The 6,046-nt window shown below is 42.7% G+C and overlaps 1 pseudogene; it reads left to right on the plus strand.

The window, feature by feature from the left end:
- The first annotated feature begins 2,422 nt into the window (after window positions 1-2,422).
- On the plus strand, window positions 2,423-3,623 carry LOC134760736 (endogenous retrovirus group K member 19 Env polyprotein-like; annotated as a pseudogene).
- Window positions 3,624-6,046: the final 2,423 nt, after the last annotated feature.

Here is a 6,046-nt window from a genome sequence, read left to right on the forward strand (position 1 = left end):
CTACCTCAGCCTAAACCTACCAAAATCAAAATGACTGGGAGAGTGACCTCTGGTCGTCCTCACTGCTACACTCCCACCAGCTCCATGACAGTTTAAAAATGCCATGGCAAAGTCAGAAAGCTATGCTATAAGGTCTAAAAAGGGGAAGCATGAATAATCCACCCCTTGTTTAGCAGATCATTAGGAACCAGGTGGTGATCTCACTCATCCCTGGCCTACGCACTCTGTCCTGCACCCCAGGCAGTGGCCCTAGGGAAGTCTCTGGAGCTGAGCACAGGGTGGATTCTCCCTCCTGAGTGAATGAGGAATAGGGAGAGGATTTCTACTCTGTTCTGTGGGCAGTCAGCATAAAATTGCTCTTTCCATCCAGGCAGAGATTTGCATTTTACATTCTAGTTTGCATCCCCGTTTCAGGCAATTCCAGGGCTTTTGAATTATGCTTCAGGATCCCGGGTGGGTCTCGCCTCCAAAACCTGGAAAAAACAGGCTGCGGAGCGAGGCGGAGCGAATTGTATGCCCCGCCCCGCCTCCAGGATCCCTGCCCGGCCGGCCACTTATCCACTTCCGTGCCACACCCCTTGCCCTTCGCTCCCCGCCCTGCCTCACCTGGGCCCCGCCCACCTTGTTAGGGTTCCTCCCAGGCCTGGCTCCTGTCCTGCGCAGCTTCACACAGACATGGAAGCGGATCACCTCAGTGAAGGTCACACTGCAGCGCGTGAGTTTCACTCTGTCTCTAGTTAAGTTGGCCCTTCGCAGGCCCCCAGCTCTGCTATACTTGGGACGTGGGGTCCCCAGAGACCTGGAAATTCCCGCCCCCCTTTCTCCACATAGAGCATATGGAGACTTCCCTGTGAGAGTCTGCAGGTCACTTCCTTTTGGGTTTTTTTGTTGTTGAGATGGAGTCTCACTCTGTCACCCAGGCTAGAGTGCAGTGGTGCGATCTTGGCTCACAGTGACCTCTGCAGCCCAGGTTCAAGCAATTCTCCTGCCTCAGCCTCCTGAGTAGCGAGGATTACAGGTGCCTGCCACCGTGCCCGGATAATTTTTGTAGTTTTTGGTGTAGACAGGATTTCACCATCTTGGCCAGGCAGGTCTTGAACTCCTTGTCCGGCCTCTGAGCCCAAGCTAAGCCATCATATCCCCTGTGACGTGCACGTATACATCCAGATGGCCTGAAGCAACTGAAGAACCACAAAAGAAGTGAAAATAGGCAGTTCCTGCCTTAACTGATGACATTACCTTGTGACATTCCTTCTCCTGGACAATGAGTCTCAGAAGCTCCCCACTGAGTAAAAGGATATTAACCCCAGAGGCAACAAAAGAAATTAAATTAGTGGAAGAAAAAATTCAGTCAGCATAAATAAATAAAATAGATCCCTTAGCCTCACTCCAACTTTTGATTTTTGCTACTGCACATTTTCCAACAGGCATCATTGTTCAAAATACTGATCTTGTGGAGTGGTCATTCCTTCCTCACAGTACAATTAAGACTTTTACATTGTACTTGGATCAAATAGCTACATTAATTGGTCAGACAAGGTTACGAATAGTAAAATTGTGTGGAAATGACCCAGACAAAATAGTTGTTCCTTTAAACAAGAAACAAGTTAGACTAGCCTTTATCAATTCTGGTGCATGGCAGGTTAGTCTTGCTAATTTTGTGGGAATTATTGATAATCATTACCCAAAAACAAAAATCTTCCGGTTTTTAAAATTGACTACTTGGATTTTACCTAAAATTACCAGACATAAACCTTTAGAAAATGCTCTGACAGTGTTTACTGATGGTTCTAGCAATGGAAAAGTGGCTTACACAGAGCCAAAAGAGTGAGTCATCAAAACTCAACATCAATCGGCTCAAAGAGCAGAGTTGGTTGCAGTCATTACAGTGTTACAAGACTTTGATCAACTTATTAATATAGTATCAGATTTGGCACATATAGTACAGGCTACAAGGGATATTGAAACAGCTCTAATTAAATATAGCATAGATGATCAGTTAAACCAGCTGTTCAATTTATTACAACAAACTGTAAAAAAGAAATTTCCTATTTTATATTACTCATATTCGAGCACACACTAATTTACCAGGGCCTTTAACTAAAGCAAATGAACAAGCTGACTTACTGGTATCATCTGCATTCATAAAAGCACAAGAACTTCATGCTTTGACTCATGTAAATGCAGCGGGATTAAAAAACAAATTTGATGTCACATGGAAACAGGCAAAAAATATTGTACAACATTGCACCCAGTGTCAAGTCCTACACCTGCCCACTCAAGAGGCAGGAGTTAATCCCAGAGGTCTATGTCCTAATGCATTATGGCAAATGGATGTCACACGTGTACCTTCATTTGGAAGATTATCATGTGTCCATATAACAGTTGATACTTGTTCACATTTCATATGGGCAATCTGCCAAACAGGAGAAAGTACTTCCCATGTTAAAAAACAATTATTTTCTTGTTTTGCTGTAATGGGAGTTCCAGAAAAAATTAAAACTGACAATGGACCAGGATACATAGTAAAGCTTTCCAAAAATTCTTAAATCAGTGGAAAATTACACATACCACAGGAATTCCCCATAATTCCCAAGGACAGGCCATAGTTGAATGAACTAATAGAACACTCAAAACTCAATTAGTTAAACAAAAAGAAGGGGAGACAGTAAGGATTGTACCACTCCTCAGATGCAACTTAATCTAGCACTCTATACTTTAAATGTTTTAAACATTTATAGAAATCAGACTACTACCTCTGCAGAACAACATCTTACTGGTAAAAAGAACAGCCCACATGAAGGAAAACTGATTTGGTGGAAAGACAACAAAAATAAGACATGGAAAATAGGGAAGGTGGTAACACGGGGGAGAGGTTTTGCTTGTGTTTCACCAGGAGAAAATCAGCTTCCTGTTTAGATACCCACTAGACATTTGCAATTCTACAATGAACCCATCAGAGATGCAAAGAAAAGCACCTCCACGGAGATGGAAACACCACAATCAAACACCATCTATTCACAAGATGAACAAAATGGTGATGTCAGAAGAACAGATGAAGTTGCCATCCACCAAGAAAGCAGAGCTGCCAACTTGGGCACAATTAAAGAAGCTGACACAGTTACCAAAAAAAAGCCTAGAGAATGCAAAGGTGACACAAACTCCAGAGAACACACTGCTTGCAGCTTTGATGATTGTATCAATGGTGATAAGTCTCCCCATGCCTGCAGGAGCAGCTGCAGCTAATTATACCTACTGGGTCTTTGTGTCTTTCCTGCCCTTAATTCGGGCAGTCACATGGATGGATAATCCTATTGAAGTATATGTTAACAATAGTGTATGTGTACCTGGCCCCATAGATGATCATTGCCCTGCCAAACCTGAGGAAGAAGGAATGATGATAAATATTTCCACTGGGTATCATTATCCTCCTATTTGCCTAGGGAGAGCACCAGGATGTTGATGCCTGCAATCCAAAATTGGTTGGTAGAAGTACCTACTATTGGTACCACCAGTAGTTTTACTTATCACATGGTAAGTGGAATGTCACTCAGGCCACAGGTAAATTATTTACAGGACTTTTCTTATCAATGATCATTAAAATTTAGGCCTAAATGAAAACCTTGCCCCAAGGTAATTCCCAAAGGATCAAAAGGCACAGAAATTTTAGTTTGGGAAGAATGTGTGGCCGATAGTGCGGTGATATTACAAAACAATGAATTCAGAACTATTATAGATTGGGCACCTTGAGGTCAATACTACCACAATTGCACAGAACAAACTCAATCGTGTCCCAGTGCACAAGTGAGTCCAGCTGTTAATAGTGACTTAACAGAAAGTTTAGAGAAACATAAGCACAAGAAATTACATTCTTTCTACCCTTTGGAATGGGGAGAAAAAGGAATCTCTACTCCAAGACCAAAAATAATAAGTCCTGTTACTGGTCCTGAACATCCACAATTATGGATGCTTACTGTGGCCTCATATTGCATTAGAATTTGGTCTGGAAATCAAGCTATATAAAGAAGAGATCGCAAGCCATTTTATACTATCAACCTAAATTCCAGTCTAACCTTTCCTTTGCAAAGTTGTATAAAGCCCCCTTATATGCTAGTTGTAGGAAATATAGTTATTAAACCAGACTCCCAAACTATAACCTGTGAAAATTGCAGATTGTTTACTTGGATTGATTCGACTTTTAATTGGCAGCACTGTATTCTGCTAGTGAGAGCAAGAGAAGGCGTGTGGATCCCTGTGTCCATGGACTGACTGTGGGAGGCCTCGCCATCCGTCCATATTTTGACTGAAGTATTAAAAGCCATTTTAAATAGATCCAAAAGATTCTTTAATTGCAGTGATTATGGGACTAATTGCAGTCACAGCTACAGCCTCTGTGGTAGGAGTTTCATTGCACTCTTCTGCTCAGACAGTAAACTTTTTTAATTATTGGCAAAAGAATTCTACAAGATTGTGGAATTCACAATCTGGTATTGATCAAAAATTGGCAAATCAAATTAATGATCTTAGACAAAATGTTGTTTGGATGGGAGATAGGCTCATGAGCTTGGAACATCATTTTTGGTTACACTGTGACTGGAATATGTCACATTTTTGTATTACACCCTGAGCCTATAATGAGTCTGAACATCACTAGGACATGGCTAGATGCCATCTACAAGGAAGAGAAGATAATCTTACTTTAGACATTTCAAAATTAAAAGAAAAATTTTTGAGGCATCAAAAACCCATTTAAATTTGGTGCCAGGAACCAAGGCAATGCGAAAGCTGCTGATGGCCTCGCAAATCTTAACCCGGTCACTTGGGTTAAAACCATCAGAAGTTCCGCTATTGTAAATTTTGTATTAATCCTTGTGTTCCTGTTCTGTGCATTGTTAGTCTGCAGGTGTACCCAGCAGCTCCGAAGAGACAGTGACCATTGAGAATGGGCAATGACGATGATGGTGGTTTTGTCAAAAAGAAAAGGGGGACATGTAAGGAAAAGAAAGAGAGATCAGACTGTTACTGTGTCTATGTAGAAAAGGAAGACATAAGAAACTCCATTTTGATCTGTATTAAGAAAAATTGTTCTGCTTTGAGATGCTGTTAATCTGTAACTTTAACCCCAACCCTGTGCTCACAGAAACATGTGCTGTATTGAATCAAGGTTTAATGGATAGGGCTGTGCAGGGTGTGCCTTGTTAACAATATGTTTGCAGGCAGTATGCCCTGTAAAAGTCATCACCATTCTCCATTCTCTGTTAACCAGGGACACAATGCACTGCGGAAAGCCGCAGGGACCTCTACCCAAGAAAGCCTGGGTATTGTCCAAGGTTTCCCCCCACTGAGACAGCCTGAGATATGTCCTCATGGGAAAGGAAAGACCTTACATCCCCCAACCCGACACCCGTGAAAGGTGTGTGCTGAGGAGGAGTAGTGAGAGAGGGAGGCCTCTTTGCAGTCAAGATAAGAGGAAGCCTTCTGTCTCCTGCTCATTTCTGGGAATGGAATGCCTGGGTATAAAGCTGACCATTCATTCTATTCTGAGATAGGAGAAAACCGCCCTGTGGCTGGAGGTGAGATATGCTGGCAGCAATACTGCTCTGTGACTCTTTGCTACACTGAGATGTTTGTGTAAAGTGAAACATAAATCTAGCCTAGGTGCACATCCAGACACAGTACCTTTCCTTGAACTTATTCATGATACAGATTCCTTTGCTCACATGTTTCCCTGCTGACCTTCTCCCCACCATCACCCTGTTGCCCTTCTCCCCACCATCACCCTGTTGCCCTGCCACACTCCCCTCACAAAGATAGTAAAAATAGTGATCAATAAATACCGAGGGAACTCAGCACTGGTGTGGGGCCTCGCACACTGAGCTCCGGTCACCTGGGCCCACTGCTGTTTCTCTATACTGTGCTGTTTCTCTATGCTGTCCATTGTTAGTCTCTATGCTCTATGCTGTGTCTCTGTGTCTTATTTATTTTCTCAGTCTCTCATCTCCACCTGATGAGAAATACCCACAGGTATGGAGGGGCAGACCCCCTT

Source organism: Pongo abelii, chromosome 20 (genome assembly GCF_028885655.2).
Source record: "Pongo abelii isolate AG06213 chromosome 20, NHGRI_mPonAbe1-v2.0_pri, whole genome shotgun sequence".
Taxonomy (NCBI): Eukaryota; Metazoa; Chordata; class Mammalia; order Primates; family Hominidae; genus Pongo; species Pongo abelii.